The sequence below is a fragment of the Gopherus flavomarginatus genome, chromosome 2, assembly GCF_025201925.1.
Source record: "Gopherus flavomarginatus isolate rGopFla2 chromosome 2, rGopFla2.mat.asm, whole genome shotgun sequence".
NCBI classification, from domain to species: Eukaryota; Metazoa; Chordata; order Testudines; family Testudinidae; genus Gopherus; species Gopherus flavomarginatus.
In genome coordinates this window covers 144,690,596-144,713,754 of record NC_066618.1, presented here as the reverse complement: position 1 = coordinate 144,713,754, position 23,159 = coordinate 144,690,596, and the positions used below count along the sequence as shown (strand labels likewise).

Below are 23,159 nucleotides of genomic sequence, written 5' to 3'. Positions count from 1 at the left end.
GGTCAACAGTATTTCCAAACAGATGTACTGATATACTACTATATACTATACTATGCTACTCTTAACTCCAGCTCTGGGCAAGAGTTAAAAATCTCTCCCGTTTCACTAATGTATGATTTGTCGTCATCTTTTTTTTTTTCCGCAGAAACAGTAAGATTGGCTTGGCAGATTGCGTGAGAGAAGGGAAGCACACAGCTACCATTGGGCAGTAAGTGCCAGTTTTAAGTGTTATTTTCTTAGCCAACCAGCAATGCATACAGCTTCTGGTTTTGAAGTGAATGGAGATGAGCAAGACGTTCAGAGTGATTGATTTGAAACGTGTTTAGATCTGCTGCTCAGCACTCGGAGTGCTACTGTCATTTCAATCACTTTGTAACATGCACACGTGTACAATCCAAATGGCTTCTAAACCGAAGTGCTCAGGAAAATGTCAAGATAGCAATTTGGCAGTAATCAGGGACCTGGACATAAGCACTGTACAGAAATATACAGAAAATTATTGACGTGCTACAAATTGAAAAGTGCATTAAGCAGCATTCAGGTAAACTGGTTCAGATACCAAGAAGTTTTAAATAAATAATATTAAAAAATATTCAAAACCCCTCTAAAATTAGAGGGAGCAGTGCAAGCATGCCACACAAATCTATGCCATCAGAAGCTAGGAATGAAGCCATATCTGTCAGTTCTGTACGCATGCTACTAAAGTCCCACTCTGTTTTATATTTCAAATGACTGTCAGCTTTGTTTGCAGTGTGCTTTGCTGCTAATTTACACTGTTTTTGGAATAATGCCAGCTTAAGTTTCCATTGCAAAATATAGATGGCTTCTATTTTTCCCCTTGAGAAAATATCTCTGCAGTAGAATACAACATATAATAATAAACTTTAAAGGGCATGATGGACTAAATTTGCAAACAGCACGTAATATGCTAAATTTGAGGGCTGATGGTGTACGAACATTTAGAATTATTTGCAGCTACATTAAGCCCATGAGCTGCTTTCTGAAAATAATGCAGAGATTTTGCATGTGTGACTTTTTACGCCGCAACTATCAGCTTCTTAAAGCACACAACTCCCATGAATCAGTGTAAGGGTGCCATTCGTGCACTAACTAGAGTTAAAAAAAATTGAGAGCTATTCAGGTAGAACTGTCTGGAAATTTAGTCTGGTGCTCTAGGTCTCATGGTGCTGCTTCAAGTAATTAGGGCTTGAATTGTGCCTTTCACTTATACAGAAGTGCAGATGAATAGGCGGGAATAAGGTCTCCCCTGCCACCATCTGTGTGATACATGTAAAAGACAGCCAGATTTGCTGTTCTTGCATTCCTGAGAGCACAGGATCTTTACCTCAGCTACTTCCCCTAGGAGCAACTGAGCAAAGGGTTTGGGGAGATGGAGCAAAGATTCCACCATGTTCATGTTCTATCTAGTCATGCTGTGAGAGAGTATAGTATTCCTATTATGTGGATGTAATAACTGACTCTCCTCCCTCCCCTCCCCCCACACACCACAACTCAGAGATCCACAGTGTCTGTAGTGCTTTCCACCCCACCCTGGGTATGGTGCATCTCCACCCCACACCTTGCTATGGACTTTATGCTAAAAGCTCAAGCTAGCACTAACTAAATAAACCATTAATACTAGCTTAATATAGCAGTGGGAAGGAAGGAAGAAAGAAAGGAAGACAGAGATAGTGGCTACATCAGATAAATTACTAGGTGACATGGCATGGTTGAAAAGGTCTAAGTTGCTTGAATAAATATGGGAACCATCCATATACCAGCAGGATAATCTGGCAATTCATCTCCTACAATCAATAAAAAGGTGCCAATCATATGTTTGACATGAAATTTATCTGAAAAAGGATCACCTTGAAGGTATGGCTGCATTATTTCCTCAAAAATCAGCACCGGTGTTATGAATTAGAGAGGAGCATCCATAGAAATGTAAGAACAAGAGAAGTGATGATAAAACTTGTAATTAAGTGGGGGCAAAGAAGGACCAAGAAGGTGTGACCTGCAGCTCTTTGTTTGGGAGAATGTCTAGAGAAACTGGAGGCTCATGGGCTTATTAGCAGGAAATAACCTCATTCTTATGTCACTGGCACAAACCTCGCCTAGTCCAATAGGGACCAAATTTTTTTTCCACCCAGTGATTTTTTCGCACTGTGTGTGTAATGAGCAAGATAAAGGTATCCACATTAGAAAAAAACAAACAAAAGAACCCCACAGCTGGTACTCATTGTCACTCTTGTTTACAGTTTTAGCAGAGGAACTGAAGACTGAAATCCCCTAATTCACAGGATATGTCAGCCCTGCAAAATGTAGGGTGGGATTGGATAGACAGTGTGTGAAAAGCTTGCCCTACCACTGGCTGTGCTGTTCTTTTCCTGGTCACACATGGAGGATTTTAGACTGCAAGGCTGTCAATCCTGTGTCCTTCACAAGCAGAACAAAAAGGAGGGGGAAAATAAAAACATTGGTCTAGTGTTCTGCATATTTACACAGAGAAGGGAGTATGCTGCCATTATTAATATATTGCCATTATTTTGTTTATCACTCAAAAAGTAATTGGTGAGCAAATGTGAGCAGTGTCCGTTATGTGTACGTAGCACCTACCACCTCTCTTTACAGAATTTATATTATATGAGTAGTCAACATTCACAGTTAAATAGTACATAAATCATTATTTATTAAGATGTTTCCTACTCTCTCCATTCAATGGGCCATAAAATACCAGTCAATGAAACAATAATATTTTATTCTATTTTCTCCAAGTAAAATGAAGATTGGTGCCCTAATGAAACATGTTCCCAAGAATCATCCTTATCCTACCAGGCGTGTGTGGACAACTGCCCACTTCTGATGGACATTGTTAGTGATGGCTGTAGGGGTGAGAACTGGAAGACATTTTAAATAAACCCAAGACTGTTTTCAACAAATGTCAGTGGTGTACAGTTCAAACATTCAGAGAGAAAAAGAATGTTCACATTTAAATAAGTATGACCTTAAAGTAGATGATAGAATACCGAAATTCCAAAGCAAGCTGGGCCAGATCCTCACCACGAGGGGAAAACTTCCTGCTGCTCCAGTGATGCAGAGCAGCCCTAAAGACATTTTAGCCAACTTCTGGAGGATTTCTCCAGTGCAGGGGAATCCCCAGGTAGAACAGATTTCCTGTGTCAGCTCCTATTGCAGTCTCTATCCCTGAAGCCAGAACTGGGGGTATTAGTGGGAAAAAAAGAGTGCCCTTGTTATCCCTGGCTGTTAAAATAGCCCCTTACAACCTGCAGGAAACTTTCTCAATGGGTTTAGCCTGGAATGTAGCAAACCCAAGCAGCAGAGTTGCAAAGACAGTTTACAGCCATCTTTACACCCCATCCTTGCCCCTTATCTCCTCAGTTACAGCAAAGGCTTGAGGCCATGAGCTGGATATCATGGCAGGGGTGGCCAACCTGAGCCTGAGAAGGAGCCAGAATTTACCAATGTACATTGCCAAAGAACCACAGTAATACGTCAGCAGCCCCCCATCAGCTCCCTTCCCAGAACTTCCTGCCAACCGGCAGCCCCGCCAATGAGCACCATCCGTTTCCTCCCCGCACCTCCTGATCAGCTTTTTCGTGGCATGCAGGGATGGCTCTAGGTATTTTGCTGCCCCAAGCATGGCAGGCAGGCTGCCTTCGGCAGCTAGCCTGTGGAAGGTCCCCGGTCCTGTGGATTTGGTTGCGTGCCTGAGAGAGGTCCGCCAAAGCTGCAGGACCAGCGGACCCTCCACAGGTATGCCGCCGAAGGCAACTTGCCTGCTGCCCTTGCGGTGACCGGCAGAGCACCCCCCGTGGCTCGCCACCCCAGGCATGCACTTGGTGTGCTCATGCCTGGAGCCGCCCCTGATGGCATGCAGGAGGCTCTAGGGAGAAGCGAGGGCATGGCAGGCTCAGGAGAGGGGGCAGGAAGGGATGGAGTGGGGACAGGGCCTGTTGCAGAGCCAGGGATTGAGCAGCGAGCACCCCCGGCACACTGGAAAGTTGGTGCCTGTAGCTCCAGCCCCGAAGTCAGTGCTTATACAAGGAGCTGCATATTAACTTCTAAAGAGCCGCATGTGGCTCCAGAGCCATAGGTTGGCCACCCCATATTATGGTATGTTGTTTGCATATTAGCACCTGTAGTCACATTTCATGAACTGCGCAGTAGCTCATTGGGAGTAACTGTACTGCCATCAATGGTCCTAAATTTTGCCAGGAAAAGGAAAGCAAAATTAATACCCTCTTCTGTAAACATTTTATTTTATTCATCGCTAAAATCTCTGTTTGTACTAGTGTTTCGAACAACGGGGTCCTGGTCCATCACTAGGGTTCCTAGGTGCTCCAGTAATATGTACAAAATAATCTATGTATTTTTACCAAAAGTGGCAAGTAATTAGAGAGGAAATACTAAGATGCAAGGATACAAAGCTGTAAATAAAGATGTCTGAGCCACAATTTTCCTGACTGGGTGAGGAATAGCATCATCATGTTGAAGATGAGATTGTGTTGGCTGTTTTCACCAGGAATCAGTATCGTGTAAAAGTTCAGAGACCCCTTTCAAGCTAATATTCTTTTTCCTCATTTTGTTGTTCAGCAGGAGCCACATTGTGCAATCTAGCCACATTGGTGAGCAGGTGCTCACATAAGTAGTCCCATTAAAGACAAGGGGTTAAAATTTGGCCCCATAGAAATCAGGGCAAAACTCCCATTGATGTCAGTGGAGCCAGCATTTCATCCAAGGAATTTACAAGGACCCAATTCTACCACCTGTACTCTCATTGGGACTATTTGTGATGGAATAAGGAACTATGACACAGATGTGATGCTGGCAGAATCAGGCCCTCAATTATTTGAGGATTTGATTTTCTTCAGAAATGATCACAGAAGCACTGTGATCATCTACTGTAACTTCCCAGTCAGATATCTTTCCTTCTGGTCTTGTAAATTGTAAACCCAACATTTGAAATCTACAATCTGTAGCCAGCACTCTTTCTTCTAAAGAGTCAAGTCTTTAGGTCATTAACTCTCAGTTTTTGGAAATCATATCAGAGAGTCTTTTAAAGCTCAAGTCTGAGTCAGGGCTCAGGGTTGAGAAAAGATCTGCTTTTAATGTTGCTCCTGGTCTTGTTTGGAATGAAAATGGAAAAGTTTTTTTTTTGTAAACATCCTAATTGTTCTGACCCTTTGGCACAGCATAATAAATCACCAGAAATAAACGTGTCTGTGGGACTAATGTGTCAATAAGGGGACTAAAAATGAAATGAGAGACAGATTTCAAAGATATCTCCAGGCTAACAATCATAAATCCAAAGCAATGAGAGCAGAGTGGTCAGCAAGTGAGAAGGTCCAAAGAGAGAAGAGAAAGCAAAGTTAGAATCTCCTCATACCAGGTATTAAACTGACAGACTGTTCCCTAGTCTATACATCTACAGAAGGAAGAAAATATTAAAAGGAGAAGAAAGCAGCAGGGCTAAACCTTCTTAAAAAGTCAAGGGTATTTCCAAGATATTTCTAGGAGTGAGCAGAAAAAGATGATGATCTGAGGAAGGAAACTGACTGGACAAACTCAGCCTAGATTATCCGATTTCTCAGTCTTTAAAGCTGTCCGTATTTATCCCATGTCCTCAGAAGGGCAACCAAGAAAGCAGAATGGTTTCCAGAAACAAAGAATAACAAACGGCTGCTGAAATATGTGCACTTAGGAAGTGATAGCAGAGAGCTGATGTATAAATCTACTCTCTTTACTTCCCACATATATGTGGCCTCTACTTCCCTTCCCTCGCCCCCATTATTTTTTCTGGATGTTCACTCCTGTTTTGTTTTTTTTAATGATTCTTGAACATTGAGTAGGGTGATGAAAAATGTTCTTTCTTTTCACTTACAGGAAATAGGTTAAGATCCAGCAGATACATAGTTTATACTTCAAGTTAGCCTCACATATAAAAAGTGTCTAGTAGCTTCTTTCAAATGTTAAAAGAAATGTTCTCAGACATACAACAAGTGATCTCATATATGGCTCCTAAAATGTCCTTCAACTCACACTTCAAAGCTTCATATGTATCAAATTCTGTGTCAGATTTTATAAAGAGCATTTCAAAAGAAAGTTTTATACTGTTTGGTTTGGTGCCAGGCTGCTACTAATATAGTGTGAATGAGTTAAAAAAAGTTTGAAAATGAATGCTACAAATGCCCTTAAAGCTTTTCAGTATATATCAATGTGGAATGCTGTCAGTCTGCAGTTGACATGCTCTTTCTGCTTCCCCATTCAAAAAAACAAGGCTCTCATCCTGCCAATGCTTAGGTGTATGCTTAACTTTGAGCATATCAGTAGTCCCATTGAAGTCAATGAGCTTAAGGTTATGGCTTTAAAATTAAGGAAGTCCTAAATTAATGCAGAGTCAGGGCCTAATTTCTTATGCCATTAGCTCTATTTTCCTGTACATTTCTTGAGGATTTCCTGGTTAAAATATTTTCATTGTTATTACTATTGGGCTAAATTCTTGAGGTCTCTACTCCCATTTTTACTCATAGGAATTTGTCTGGGTAACAATTGACATTGGGATTTTCAGATGAGTTTAAAAGTTTGTCTGCACTTTGAGCCGGAGATGCTAATTCCAGCTGGAGGAGACACACATGTACTAGCTTTGATCAAGCAAGTTTTCTGACAATAAAGTATAGCCATGCTGGGACATGAATGACTGGAAGGACTAGCTGTTCTGAGTGCATGCCCATCTGAGACCGTAGGTGTGTTCTCCAGGTGTCTAGCCCCTCACACCTCTCTTGCTAAAGCAGTTACTTTCCAGTTTTAACATGCTAGTTTGATCAGAGCTAGCGTGGGTATATCTCCTCCTGCTGGAAATTTACTCCTCCAGCTCCAAGCGTAGATGTACACTAAAGGAGTTAGGCACCTAAATTCCACTTCCTTCCATTCAGTGGGATTTGGGTGCCTATGAAATACTATGTAAATCCTAGCCTGAGTGAAAATAGAGTAGAGACCACAGAATTCAGACCAAACTCATTAAGATATAATTGATTTGTTTTTAAAGATTTCTTGCTCCTTCATTTTTTAAAAAGTTGTTTATATAATAATACAGTATTATTCAGCTGTTGCTGTCATCTGGCTAAAAAAAAAAAGAGAGTAAAAATAAAATTTTATACAATCAGTCTGTTTGGGCCTAAATACTGAAATGTCTTGCCGCCTCACGAAACACTGGGTAAGAAAGAAAACAAAATCCTATGTTTAACCACTGACATATTTCTTACTGGGGTGAAGAGATGAATGAGAATCAAGATGACTTTAGATTGGGAGACTGTAGACCTGAATATTAATCAAAGTGTTTGTTTTAAACTAGCATTGAATTGTTGAATTGTGAGAGGCATTAGGACTTCTGGGGGCATATCCCATGGGCCTCTGAGTCTTTCCCAGTGAATTGTGGGAAAATTTGTCTGTTCTGGGCATACAGGACAATGTGGGAAGGCATTGAGGATTATCAACTCTCAGGTGATTTAGCCTGGGTCCTCACTGCAAAGTGGGCAGGCTACCAGCCCAAGTGAAAGTGTATACCCCAGGATGGGCCAGTTAAAAGCACAGTCAAACTAAAGTCAGAGGATTTTGTGTGTGAATAAGAGCCAGGTTAGAGATAACACCCAAGTAAGAGCCTGAGTTAACTCCACAGTAAAGACAAGGACTGGAAACTTTGAGTTTAAATTTATCGTGACAATATATAACACAATAGCACCATGGCTCAGAAGTAAGTATGGAAAATCCAGGAACAGCTAATATTACACAGGCAGTTCAAACTCCAGAATGGAGTTGTGTTTCACTGATTACTCATAAAAATGTGCAATATAAATCCCAAGGCAGCTCCTTGATACAAGTGCCACAAGATTTGCACATTCCCAAAACTGAGGTTCTGCTGAAAGTCATGTGAGTTCAGAGAACATGTTCAAAAGAGAAAAAAAATATTGAAACAGAAAATGTTTTTGTTCTGGGATACCAATCCACTTTGAGTCTATTGAACCAATATACAATAGAGAGAAATTATCAGTTGGTATATGTACCCACACATATTACTTAGCATGGTATGTATGTTCTGAATTGGTGATATGCCGGTGATGGGCAGAGGAAGGTGAATAATTACAAAAAATAATCTCAACACATTATATTTCTCAGATCATAAACTAAGCTGTCAGAAAGGTGAATAAATAAATCATCAGATTATTTTTTTTAATTGAAATTCTGTGACTATATTACCCACATGGTTTTGCTGACTCTGGATAAGAGACTTACATGGCACATCTACAAATTTAAACTTCCATTGTTCTTATCCATGCTGTAAAACTAGGCATTGTGAAAGTTATCTTGCACCCTGTGGAATTTATGCTGCAAAGATGTAATGGAAATTATGTAATAGCTATGCATACATTGTGAAAATTAGGATTTGCACACATTATGGAATTGTATACACTACGGATTTGTGTTTTGCACGTATGTGTAAGAGAATTTGCCAAACAGTTTTGCATTATGTATATATTGTATGTGTATAGGTATATACACCTCTACGCTGATATAACACGAACCGATATAACACGAATTCAGATATAACGCTGTAAAGCAATGCTCCGGAAGGGGAGGTAGGACAGGGGGTTGGGGCTGCGCACTCTGTCAGATCAAAGCAAGTTCGATATAATGAGGTTTCACCTATAACATGGTAAGATTTTTTGGCTCCCGAGGATAGTGTTATATCGGGGTAGAGGGGTGTGTGTGTGAACTATCCCTGCCCTATTGAAGTCACCTGTATGATGATAATGATCTCACTGTATCAATTTATGCTAGCAGAGAATTGTGTTTTATATCTAATATTGTTGTACCTCTACTTAAAAAAAAAAAAAAAAACATAGTTTTTTTTGTTTTCTGTAGGGTTTTGTTTGTTTGTTTGTTTATATATACACACACACACACACCTCAGAAGCAATTCCTGTACTCCTTACATATTATTAGTAACAATGTGCTAGTGTACAGACTGAAAAAACAAACAAACAAACAAAACCCTACAGAAAACAAAAAAAACTGTTTTTTTTGGGTTTTTTTTTAAGTAGAGGTACAACAATATTAGATATAAAACACAATTCTCTGCTAGCATAAATTGATACAGTGAGATCATTATCATCATACAGGTGACTTCAATAGGGCAGGGATAGTTCACAACAGAGAATTTGGCCCCAAATTACCTGCAGATATACAATTTTGAAAAGAATGCAAATACACTTTTATTACGTAAATAGGGTAAATATTTCCCTACCCATTAGTAAAATTTCAAGACTTCCCCCCCTCACCTGCTAGAGTACATTTCTTGTTGGAAGGCTTTGATGCAGAAATAATAACCACAAATATTACTTTTTAAAATGTAGTCTTTAGATAGATTTCTCAGTTAGAATATCATCTCTTGTACCTTTTTAAAAGATGTTTTTAAGACCCTTTTTATCAAACTTTTGTATGTAGAGTTCATCTGAGTTTCATTTATTTACAACAGTAACACTGAGCAAATTTGTAAGGTGGAAAACATATAAGGATGCTTTCTTGGACTACTCTAGAGATTTTCAGTGACTGTAAGCAATGTATTAATAGCAGATACACTAGCTTCCTTTAATAATAGAAAAATCACAGGTTTTTCACGTCCTAAAATGGATAACCTAGTTATCCAGATAGTGAGGATCCTCCAGCACAGTAAATGTCCTTAAATGTAAGATGTTCTCTGCAAATCCATTCAGCCAGTCTTGTTTGCCCCAAGGGTGATGCTTCTATTCATTTCTGCTTCAAAGTGGCGATACAAATAGTTATTGCTAAAAACAGAAATGTGATTTTCTCCAAAATAACTAAGAAAAAATTAAAATGTGACATTTAGCCCTTCATTTTCTCAGTTTGTTCTGGAAGGCTTCTGAACTAGATTTGGTATTTTTCTAATTATCAAGGATCCTTTTCCTGCCAAGATGGTGTAGGTAAGTCAAATATGTTTTGTATTTGCAAAACTAATTTTGGATGGACAATTCCAGTACTAAATAATATCAGATCCAAGGTTTTATTTGTTTAGTTTTTGGTGGGCTGCTGTCCCCTTTCTTCCTATCTCCACTGAAACACATATCTAGCTACCTGTCTAATACACAAAAAACTACATTAAAATAAAATTATTGCATTTACAATGAAAACACTCAGGAGGTAGGAAATTCCAGAATTGGGGTTGCCTATGTTTGCCCCACTTGTGCGTATGCGTTATGATACACTGTTTTATTTCATGATCACATACTAATTTTCCCCACGGGATTCCTGCCTCATTCAGTGCACAGAATAGACAGTGCTCAATTAAGGGGAAGATATTGAATGTTTTATTTTCATTGATCAATACAGTATGTGCTCCCCCCACCGCCACCTTATTTATTGCACACTGTTCAAACCATGCTCTGAAGACAGAATTATGAATTTCCTCCTGGACTTTCCTATGACACTTGTCTACGGTGTCTGAGTGTCTAAAACATATTAATAAATTTATGTTCACGAAAGTCCTATGAGGTGAGGGGCTCTCATTTCCATGTTACAGATGCGATACTGATGTACAGAGAGAAAAAAGTCAAAAGTACCTGCTAATTTTGGGTGCCTAATTTGAGAAACTCCAAATCTGATTTTGCAGAGTATTTTGCTTTGTATAGCACTTTGTATGCTCAAAGTACAACTCCTATTGACTTCAGACCCAGCTGTGAGAGCTCAGAACTTGGACAAATCAAACATCAGAAGGAACATACAACTAGTGACTACCTGTGAAAAGTTTGGTTCATGTGACTTCTCCGGTGTCAAATAGGAAATTCGTGGCAGAAAAAAAGGAATAGAATACAAGTCTCCAGAGTAGCATTCAACTGCCTAAACCACAAAACCATCATTGCAGGAAGAGAGAGGATGATGTTTCTTCCATCCCCTGCCTTATTCACTACATAATTTTCAACTTCCGCAACATGGGAAGCAGGCATCTTACAAAAAATATCCCTTTTCAATACATGACCTTGATTCATACCTAGAGCACCATCCTATGCACAAAATGCGGCAGGGATCCTGTGGGAAAAAATAGCATGTGATCATGTAATTAAAGGCTGTATTATAATGCATCTGCACTAAGATTGCACAGGCAACCTTAATCTGACATTTTCTAATTTTTGAGTGCTTGTCTTTGCAAGCTTAATATTTTTAACATGAGGATGAACTAATGTCTTTTATTGGAACAATTTCTGTTCATGAAAGAGGCAGGATTTTGAGCTTACACAGAGCTCTTCTTCCAGTCAGGGAAAAGTAATCATAGTGTCACAACTAAAGACAAGGTGGAACAGATAAGGAGTTAAAATATTGCAAATGACCGTTCAGGATGAAGTGGACAGTTAACACATCTGCATTCTTAGGACAATCTGTCAGCCACTAACTCTCATTTGTCCTGTGCCTAGCAACCTATTCCTCCTTGTACTTAGCTGTGACACTCTAGATACATCTGCACTGGAATTGAACACCCATGGCTGGTCCATGTTAGCTGATTTGGGCTCTCAGGGCTCAGTCTATGGGGCTGTTTAACATTTTGACCTCTGTTCCATGTAGACATAGGAACTGCATGTTACAATAGTAGCAGCCTGGGACTCAAATGATTATTCTCACTTTTCAGAGTGAAGGAATCCCAGTGTCTAGGGACAGATGTTAACATCTCTTCACATTTTGTGAAAGAGCTGGAAAATGTTAAGAGGGTTAACACTCACAGTCTAAATATTGAAACAGTTGAACAGAGTCAACAACACTCCCTCTTTAAAGTCTGATCTTTCTAAGTTAGATACTGCAATTTTGCTCTATGATATAAGAAACATCCCCCACACAATTCCCCTGTTGTACAGTGGGGTGTGGGAGGCATCTTTTGGAGAACAAACATAACTGCATTATACTGCCCAAACACCACTGCCCCAGAGTAAGAGACATATTAAGGGCAGAAAGATGGATAGCTGGAACAATGGCCTATAAAAAAACATTTCAAAACAGTGTTATTTAGAGCAGCCCTTGGGTTACTCTAGTTTTGCATCTAGCTAAGGATGACTTTGGCTCTGTACGGAATTTGTTACATCTTTTACAACATCTAGCTCTCCTTACCTGCACCCAGCACAGGAAAGGAGTAACAGAGTTCAACCCTAATGCAACTTACCCCTTGAAAGCTGACTTTAAAAACTTACAGATAGTAAGCAGCATTTATTCTAGCTCCAACAAGATGATAGTCACTAAAATCCTGAGAGAATTGAAGTTTGCAGAAAAAAGATCTGAAAACTTTTAGCCCGCAAGGGTTACTATTAATGACTGAAATGCTGAGATCCCAGGCATTGTAAGATTTATAGTAGTAGTTTCTAAACCCAGAAACCAACTGAAAATGTACTAGGTAACAAGGCACAGAAGGAGGTTGAGATGGGATGAAGTCCACAGCCAGTTGTAGGAATTTCTCCTTGAAAGTTTGTTTAACCTGTAGGCATGGGGTTCAATTCACAAACCATTTCATGTACCAACCCCACCCCCTTAACTACAGCTTTCATAAAAGCTGTAACAATTTCTATGGACCTATCCTGTTTCAAATTAAAAACTAATCTAGGTCCACAGTCTCTGTAACAGAAACTATAGAGTTTGAAGACTAATAGAGGAGCCCTGGTGTTTTCTCCCTGCTTCTCATCAACACCTCCTGCAGCTAAACAGCAGGATATTTATAGACTGAGTTTCAGGATATGTTAAATTAGCAGAGATTGACTGTGTGGAACTTTCACTGAGACAGGAGCAATTTACTCCCACTTTCAGCCAGCACTCACAGCAGAGCTGGCAATGAATTAAAATGATTGTGTCATGTCCATAAGTCACCGAAGTCACTAAATGTCTCGGCTTTTTATTGGCTGGAATGCTCTCATGAGCTTCAAACTGCCCCCCCCCCATATGACTCCACCCCTTATGTTGGAATATCTATACACACTCCCAAATACTCAGAACCTAAATCTCCCTGGTCTTTTCCATTGATATTCAGAAACATTATTTGGATTTCCAGTGCAGTACTCTTTCAAGTGGAAGATAGAGATCTCATGCAAATAGGTTATATATGAACGTAGTAATACACTATTTAGAGTAATTTCTTTCCTATAAAGTAACTGCCTAGAAGTGCTGTCAGCAGTCTTTAGCAGACCACTTGTCATTTTCAACTAGAATGTTTGTGTGTAGAAAAATAAATGTAATTCACAATATGTATGTTACACATAGTGTTTTTCAGTTTCTGTTTAATTCAGCTAAAGATGCAAATAGTTATAACTAGAGCTGGGCAGAATTATTTCAGTAAAAAAAATGTGCTGAAAATGCAGTTAACTGCAAATTTAGGTTGAATTTGGCAAGTAGTTTCAGGAAAAAAATGGGAGGGGAACTTTCTGAAAAAATCAAAATGTTCCATGTTGAAAATTTTCATCTAAAAAAGTCACATTTCAGAAAATATGAAAAAGAAATGTTTTGTTTTGAAACGTATCTTGATTTAACTAAAAAAGCTAATACAATAAACAAAGTGTTTTGTTTCAGGTTGAACAAAGCATTTTGTTTGCCCAGAAATTATTTGTTTTTCAATTTCTCATTTCATTAGGAAAAAAAAAACTTGTCATTTCTAGATACAATAATTTTATTTTTTGGGTTTGCCATTGAACTAAAAGCTCAGTTGTCGCTCAGCACCTCTACCATCAACACCTTCTTCCTCCTCTCTTAATCCTTCAAACAGCATTTTTCAAAGCTATTGTCCAAACATTGATTAATTAAACTTATCCTCTGTAGTCTAAATGTACTATTTGCAGGACACTCTTGTGATGGGTGAAACAAGATTTGGCTGTTTGGGGAGGTAGGGATTAATCTCCAAACCTCTGGATAAAGTTTAGTGAAACTTCAGAACTATCTAGATTTCTTATGTTTCCCATATGCAGCTGGAAATCTTGTGAGAATAACATTTATTGCTCTTTTAGCACTTCAATTTCCAGTCTTGGCAGGCAGGTGGAAGTGCATGAAAATGAAAAAAATAAGAGAGAGTTAAGCAATCTTTTTAAAACATCAGAAAAGATTTGGTTCAGGTGCACGGTGAGGTTTCAGATCACTGCTTCTGCTGTTCTTGACTTTAACCAGCTGAGAGAGAATTGAACTTCAGTTTTCATTGGTTAGGCATTTTGCCAGCAGCTGAGCTATTAAGCTGGCTGCCTTCTCAACATTTGAGCCACAGGTTTCTTAAAGATCAGGCTTTAAGAAGCCAACTAAAGATAGATGGAGGAGGTTATATTTTAAGCACAAATTAATGAACTTTTCAGAATGATGAGGCATTTTGGCAGCCACTCAGAGCTTTTCCTCTCATATATTATTGTAATTAAGGATCTGTTCACATTTCAGTTGTGAACTTTGGCTTTGAGAAATGTATAACTCAAATAAAAATACATTTGTGGAGGGAAAGAAGTTAATACAGAAATTACATAAACAGTGCATAACATGCATTTTTGTTACCAAGATTCTACAATTCATGCTGCATGCTACCAAATTGAAGAGGAAGTCTTGGTCCTGTTGAAGTCAAAGGGAGTTTTGCCATTGATTTCAGTGGGGCCAGACAGTGCTTAAAGTGTGCATGGGGCAGTTAACAAGGGGTTGCAGACCTGTTAATAATTAAACAACTAAAAATAAAATTGAGTTGGGTCACTGAGGTGTGCATTTTAAGCATGTCTTAGTAAAGCTGCTGCTCCCAGGTTGTGATAGACTGCCCCTTCGCTTTTTTGTTAGACCATATTAAGCATAGGAGCCAGGATTTCACCTTTGATTTTTGAGGAGTATTTCTGTGGACTGCTTAGCTATTTGAAACCATAGTTATCAACTTTATGTGCCGTGATAATTATGATGATTATGAGAATAACAATTCAAATTTTAAAATGATCTATAAATGCATATACCTTAAATGCAGAGCTAGTAGAGAATTTTCAGGCACAGTTTTTTGTTGTTGTTGGAAGATGTTGATTTGTCAAAACATTAACTATTCAAGGAAAGTAGTTAGTTTCGACTGAATCTCCTGATTCAAAAAATTTTTGAACAAAAACTTATCAAATTGTTGAAACATTCCAGTGAAACATTTTCAAAATGAAAAGTCTATTATTTTGGACTCAAAATAACTTTAGATTTTGAAATTTCTGTTTAATATACACTAAGAAAAACTTAGAATAAAAATGAAATATTTCAAAATTGTTGAAACAAAACATTTCAGTTGACTAGATTAAAAAAGCAGCAAAGAATCCTGTGGCACCTTATAGACTAACAGACGTTTTGGAGCATGAGCTTTCGTGGGTGAATACCCACTTCCTCAGATGCATGTATCTGAGGAAGTGGGTATTCACCCACGAAAGCTCATGCTCCAAAACGTCTGTTAGTCTATAAGGTGCCACAGGATTCTTTGCTGCTTTTACAGATCCAGACTAACACGGCTACCCTCTGATACTAGATTAAAAAAAAAAAGCTTGGATTATCAATTGGTGAAAATTGTCGAAACCATGATTTTAATCCCAACTCAGGATGTGAAAACAATATGAAATCTCAAAAACTCTTCTGGAATCTATATTTCCACACCACAACGTTTTTTGTCCTCACAGTATCTCTTTGAAGCCTGGCTATTTTCCACCCCTGTGTGTGTGTGTGTGTGTTGTGAGGGACAGAGACAAGAGTGGAACCCAGAGGAGGGGCTGCAGTGGCCATGGTGGAGCAGGATCTTAGCCTGGCTGCCATGGAACAGGTAAGACTCCTTGTCCCAGACGGATCCCACCTTCTAGCTACTGCTGGGCCCAGTAGAGACACCTGACTGGGAGAGGGGCAGGGGCATGCCTGCCAGCTGTCAGGATGGGGGATGAGACAGGACACCAGCATCTGGGTTAAGGGCATGGGGGTATCAGCAGACAGGATGCCAGCCAAGGTCTGCTGGGGAGTGCAGGACAATAGGCACCAGATGCAGAGGAACTGCCATTGGAACAGTGGTAGGAACTGCCAGGGAGCTGGCTTGTGCCCCACACTCCATCTCAGTATCTCTCCTTACTCCCATCTACCATTTCCCCCCCCCCATTCACAGGAGCCATCTATCCCTGCCAAGATTGGTAGCATTTGAGGACAGAGGTTCTGTCTTTTGGTCTGCCCTGTTAAGCACCTTGCACACTTTTGGCAGCTGTTAAAAAGTAAGCAACAATAACAATAGTGATTGTTTAAGAAACAACTGTGGCAATTGGTTATACTATATTTAGTTGCAAAGCAAGGAAAACAAATAGAATCAAGCAGTTAAAATGCATTTTGGCCGTGTTCTGTCTGAAAAATTCATCTTTTTAGGTATGCTTCTACGTAGGGCAGACATGCCTCTTAGCTTTTAGAAAAGAAATGTTTTCAGACAGCAAGCATATTTATGTGCAATAACTATTGTAAAGGCTCAGTAGTTATTGATTATAATGGCTTCTTATCCTTTCAGATGTGTGATTTTACAATGCCTTATAGATCTAAAACTGTTACACAAGCATCAATCTTCCTACCCATGTGCACGCATTGTAACAAAGAGTGGAGCGCAAAGGGGAGTTAGGCACCTTAACCCATATCCACAAAAGGACTTAGGTGCCTAAGCAAAGACGGATTTAGGGGCAGTTGACCCCAGTGACTGCCTGGGGTACCAGGCTTCAGAGGGTGCCAGGCTTGGAGTGCTGCTGTTAGTGACAAAAGGGAAAATAGACTGTTCGAAGTAAAATGTTTCAGGTATTCTGTATGTGGATTCATTTTTCACTGACCTCCTAGAATGTTCTGGTGCAGTGGTGGGCAACCTGTGGCCTGTCAGGGTAATCTGCTGGCAGCCCACCAGACAATTTGTTTACATTTGCACAGCTGCTCGCAGCTCCCAGTGGCAGTAGTTCGCTGTTCCTGGCCAATGGGAGCTGCGGGAAGTGCTGTGGGCCTGGTCTTGGTTGGGGAGCCATTTGGTCTAGGTCTGGCCTTGTGCCTAAGGCACCTCTTTTAGGCTCCACTCTGATTCACAAAGCTCCTGCTTGGCTGCCAGCTAACCTGTTAGGTGCCTGAACTAACCTGAAGCCTAAATTTCCACTGTGTAAATTCCCTAAGTTTCTGCTTCAGAGCACATGCACCTTACTCTAGGTGTCCAGTTACCTATCTTCCATCTGAACACCAGAGCAATCCATGAAGTGGGGAGGGCTAGGCAAGTGAACACCTGTCTTCCCAGAGGGGGCTGAGCCAGTAGGCATGCTTTGAGGAGAAGATGATGTTGGCAGTACCCATCTTACAAATTTTGGCTCACTGCTTAGACCATGATGTGGGAATCCCAAGTTCAATTCCCGCCTCTGCCTGAGGGGAAGAAAGGACCTGAACAGGGGTCTCCTATAACTCTCAGGAGGGTGTGCTAACCATTGAGCTATTCTGATATGGAGCTCTTGCAATCACTCCGGTTGAAGCTGTTCCACTTTAGATAAACGCTTGAAGAGTCACAGAGAGAGGGAGAGGGTTGATAGCCTGATGGTTGGGGCACCCACTTGGGATGTGAGAGAGACCCAGTCTTCAGTCCCCCTGCTCCAATGACTTTTTAAGTATTTATCCAAAGTGAAACAGATTCAGCAAGAGAGACTGAGAGAGCCCCACATCTGAATAGCTCACTGGTTAGAACACTCTCCTCGGAGTTATAGGAGACCTCAGTTCAAATTCTTTCTTATCCTCAAACAAGGAGTCAGGAATTTAACTTGGTTTTCCCACATCCTGGTCAAACACTTTTGCCACTGTGATTAAACTTATAAGGTGTATGGTGCCTGACTCCTGGAGAAGGGTTCCTGGTTGTGGATTGCAAGCAAAGATGGGTGCCTCCTTCCAGCCCAGACTTCTCACCTATCTCTGGGAAGGGGGTGGGACTTAGGACACAGCTCTCTCATCAGCATCTCCCATTGGCTATCTTGGGGCGGCGGGGGGAGTCACTTAGTATTTTGGCTTTCAATGATCACATTCTTAGGCCTGCATCTCTTCATTGTACAGAGATCCTAGGCACATAAAACAGGCACTGTAGATTGCAGTGTTGTTCCTGTGATTTTCAAGGCACCTAAAATTAGACTCTGAAATGCTGAATGTCACAATGCCTCAGTCACTTTTTGGCTCCAGCTTTAACTCCTATTGATTTCAGTGGCATTTGGATGCCTAGGCACTTTTGAAAATTCTCTAAGGCACCTATCTGCTTCATTAGGCACCTCAATACCTTTAAAAATCTCTCCTTTTTATGCTTTGCCTATTATCAATTATGTGTTAAGGTTTCATGATTTTCACAGAAGTGTTCATTATTCATATTTGTTTGACAAATAATTTGTCCAAACAAAGCTTATCATATGGATTGTATAGAAATGGACAGCTGCAAATATTTGCTATTTAAATTGCATAATTGCTTATCAAAATCACTTTGTGCTTGTTTGTTTGTTCCCTCATTGGATGAACTGACCATTATGAACAGGATGAAGAAATCACTGAGGCTTTGATTCTCTTGTGGAGCAGCTTGGAAAGAGTCAGAACAGGAGAATTTAGAACACTTAAAATATTTTCCTCTTCTCTCCTGTATATGAAATTGGATTATATTTGGCTACTCTATGGGCTCCAGATTTAGAAATAGCTGGGATGGTGCTTGCCAGAGAGAAAGCTGTAAGTCAGATATGGATCATTTAGCAGACTTTGCAATTTGCTTTGGTCACTTTCACATCAAGTAATTGCATGTGTGGGTAAGTGTGAAATTCTAATTGTGAAAGGTGTGACTTGACTAGATCTTTCTGTGGCTAATCTAATTGTTACTTGCCATTGCTTTCAAGTGCTGGATTCTTGTATCTATTCCATATGCAACTGCAATTCAATAACCATCAAGAAATCTCCAATTGTGTATACTATATGTTTTTATTGCTACTTGTGAACATCTCTCTCAATTAATTGCTTGAATTCTAAGGTACTGACTAAAGGATTGAGGGAGCAATTTGTCAGACAAATGTGAATAACGAATACTTCTGTGAAAGCATGACACCTTAACAGATAATTGAAAATAGGGAAAGCATAAAAGGGACAGATTTTCAAAGCTATTGAGATGCCTATTCTGTTTACCAAACACAATATTTCATATATCTATCCCGTGTTCATGCAGCGAACTGGTCTTCCTTTAATGCCACACTTCTATTAACCATTACCATAGTCATTAATTGCAGGTAGGCATGTAGTGTTTGCAAATACTGGAGTCACCTATCTTGTTGTGTCTCTTTTGATTAGTTGCCTGAGTATCAGGGCTCTAATCAGGAAAGAGTTGAAGGAATTCTCATGTATTCCTCCACTCGTTTACAGGTGCATAGTCTTTCATAAATCGTATCTGCCAAACAAGATGCATTTATTGAATCCACTGTCTTCTATTTTGTCATTCTATTTCACTGTTAATGATTTACCATTGTATCTTATTGTGTATTCATGCACAGTATTTTTTGCAAACGGTGTGAATTCCTAGCTTTGTGTCACATATTTGAGTAATATTTGACTAATGCTTCCATGTGAGATCCCTGAATGGGAATGAGGTAGGTTTCAAAAAATTATTTGAGTCACCTACTGCCATTTAATAGAAATCAACATTTCTTGTGTCTCTTCAGTGCATTTATTAAATATATTGATCTACATAGTCAATCACTGCCATAACTGCGGTTCACTGGTGCCATTTGTTACAATAATTTAGCAGCTGCAGTGAAGGATGCAACTCAGCTTGTGCATCGACATGTAATTATAGAACCAAAAAGTTACACATGTGCAAACCCACATATGGAAATGGAACTGCTCCTTTGTCATACTGCTCATAATCTGAAGACAATAGTGAAGGGCTAACTTGGCCTGCAGAATCTCTATCACTAGTGGTGTGTCTAGGGAGGAAAAATCTCCTCCTAATTCTGAGAGCACAGGGTGAGCTTTCAGACCTGAAAGTTAGAAAAGTCACCTTTTTCCTCATAACTAATGCACATTTCCTATAGAAATCACCGAGAGCCAAAAAGACCATGGAACCCCAGGTTGCAATTTTTCCACCACTTTTCAGAGTAGATCCCACACTCTGAACAGGAACTGAAACCATGAATTGTGAACTATAACTCTTCTCTATTTAAAATCAACAGAAATTGTAAGTGAGCCTCAATACAGCTCTTTGCTTATGCCAGATTGGGACTGACTGCTTGCAAAGCCCATGTATCTCAGCCATGCATCAGCAGGATCTTTTGCAGCAGCAACCACAGACATGGTTTGCAGGTCAAATGTCCTGGCTAAACTGTCAACAGACTCTCTTTGAATGGTACCCCACTGCTGCCTTCACAGATGCTGTCCCATATCCAAGACCACTTGTGTTCCATGGGCAGCTCCATGCCTCTCTTTCAGCACCTGCACTTCTATGGAACACTGCATTGGCACGTAAGGTCTTGGTCCTTCACCATCACAGCAGTAGCCAAGTGAGTGCTTTCACTGAGCTGAGACCTTTGTTAAAGGCAGCATTTATGCCTCATCCAGCACTACTTAGAGCTCTGGGCCTCCTTCCTCCTCTGGCACTGCTGCAGCTGTTCACTTCCTCTGCCCTTCGCTGTGATATTGTCTTTTCACTGGGTCTTGGCCTGTCTAGATATAACACAGCATTTACCTAGTGCAAACAAAGAGCTTCTATTCTGGAGTGGTCATCACCCTCCTTGCTGCCTGTCCAGGAAGCCAGCTAGATGACCAAGTTCATCTCTGCCCTTGATGTGTTGGTGATTATTGCACAGACCATATTGCTGATAACGCACCATCATCCCACTTCCACTCTGTGACTGCTGCCCATACTTTTTCTTCTTTTGGGGGGCCTCATTTCCATTTTGAAGCCTGTCTTCTTCCCTTTCTTCCTCCCAACTCACAAAGCTCTTTCAATATGGCCTGTGGGACAACTTCCCCCATGAGTAATGTCAGAAAACATTTATTCATGCTAGTATTCGCACTCTGATATGACCTCAGCTAATTTAAATAATATGATTTCTATTACCCAGTGAGGTAACTGTATGTTAATGCCTATTAAACTAATACAGTGTATGGACTCTGAACAGCTTTAAAACTTCCTTTGGCAGTGGAACATGGACTTTTATCAAAAACTTGAATTGAACAAAAACCTTGTGGAACTTCAGGAATTGTGGTTAATTCTCTTATTTTCATCTCTCTCTCTTATTTTCAAATATAAATAAAGAAAATCTCCACTCTGCCTGATTTCAGTCAGGATTTTAATCAAATGTACTTCAAACCTTTGCTCAGAGCAAACACAAGACAGTCAGAACCAAGTAATTTCAGAGATGCTTATGCAGCATGAGCCCGTAATCTCTGATATTTTGAAGAATGTGCCCATCCCTTTTCCTTCACTCCAGTCTCCAAATTTTATTTAACTTTATTACTCAGAAGTACTATATCTTGAAAAAGAAAGAAAAAGAATCCCATGTTTCTCTGGTAGTGAAAATAAATAAAAGGACTGTCTTCTCTTGAAGTACTGAAGTGGGATATGAGTGGTCTGAAACCAAAGCTATGAAGCAAATAAAAACAAGAACTCAGGTAATGTTTTCCACATATCCGTGAGTGCAAAGGCCTATATCAAATAACAACAAATGCAGCAGCTGGTTACCAGAGGAGGTTTTCAGCTATATGTGTCCCCCTCACAAAACAACCTATTTCTTAGGCCTGGGCTACACTAGCGGGGGCGAGGGGGTTTCAAACTAACATACGCAACTTCTGCTACTCTATTTGCGTAGCTGAAGTTGAAGTATCTTAGTTCGACTTACCTGGCCGTCCTCATGGCGGCAAGTCAACTGGCACGGCTCCCCCATCGACGCCGCTTACTCCTGCTGTGGTGGAGCACAGGTGTCGATTAGCAGATCGATTTATCGCATCCAGACAAGATGCGATAAATCAATCCCCAATACATTAAATACTACCCGCCGATCCGGTGGGTAGTATAGCTGTACAGTGGCAATAATTTCATAATTGCTATCATTTGGAAGGCACAGTAACTGTAGTCAGCAGTTAATGTAATAGTAGTGGAGGAAACAACGCCCTTTAACATTAGTGTAAAATCTAGCCAGAAAGAACAGGAAATAGGGCATAACTTTGAGAAGACATGATACAAATACATGAACTTTATCGTTCATGTATTTTATCGTTTTGTATCAACTTTATCGTTCATGTATTTGTATCAAACCGGACCATGCAGCAGTGTTTATACATTAGGTGGAATGGAGAAGATGTTGTCATAGAGAGACAAATTCATACATTTTAAGGCTAGAAGAAACCATTATGATCATGTAGGCTGACTTTCTGTATAGCACAGGTCATAGAGTTCACCCAGTAATTCTTGCATCAAGCCCATCAAAGGTTTGAAGCCTGGACCAGAATGTGGAATTGATATTATTTTCTTGGATCAACATAAGTGACAACTGTCTCCATCAATATGACATATTGGACGTGCTGGCTGCTGCTTTCCGCAGCGCCCGTTGGCCTGGAATGGCAAACTGTGACCACTGGGAGCTGCGGGCGGTCATGCCTGAGGACGGTCAATGTAAACACTGTCTCACAGTCCACCAGCAGATTACCCTGATGGGCCACATGTGGCCTGCCTGTTGCAGGTTGCCTGCCATTGATCCACAGTGACTCCAAGATCTCTTTCCTGGGTGGTAACATCTAATTTAGAACCCATAATTGTATATGTGTAGCTGGGATTATTTGTTCCAATGTGCATTACTTTGCACTTATCACCATCAAATTTCATCTGCCATTTTGTTGCCCAGTCATCCAGTTTGGTGAGATCCTTCTGTAACTCCTTGTAGTCTGCTTCGGATTTAACTATCTTGATTTATTTTGTATCATCTGCAAACTTTGCCTCTTCAGTGATTACCCCCTTTTCCAGATTGTTAATAAATATATTGATCAGCACAGGTTCCAATATAGATCCCTGGAGGACCCTGCTGTTTGACTTTCTTTAAGTGACAATTTATTTCTAACCTTTGTTTCCA

General features: G+C 40.1%; 1 protein-coding gene across 4 annotated transcripts in view; it reads left to right on the top strand.

Annotated features, from left to right (window-relative positions):
- CDH18 (cadherin 18) overlaps nt 1-23,159 on the top strand; it is a 1,010,793-nt gene that overhangs the window by 638,136 nt on the left and 349,498 nt on the right. For all 4 annotated transcript variants that reach the window (XM_050937421.1, XM_050937420.1, XM_050937419.1 and 1 more), the window contains one exon: nt 146-208. The gene's annotated coding sequence lies outside the window, so the exon portion shown is untranslated. The remainder of the gene's footprint in view (nt 1-145; nt 209-23,159) is intronic.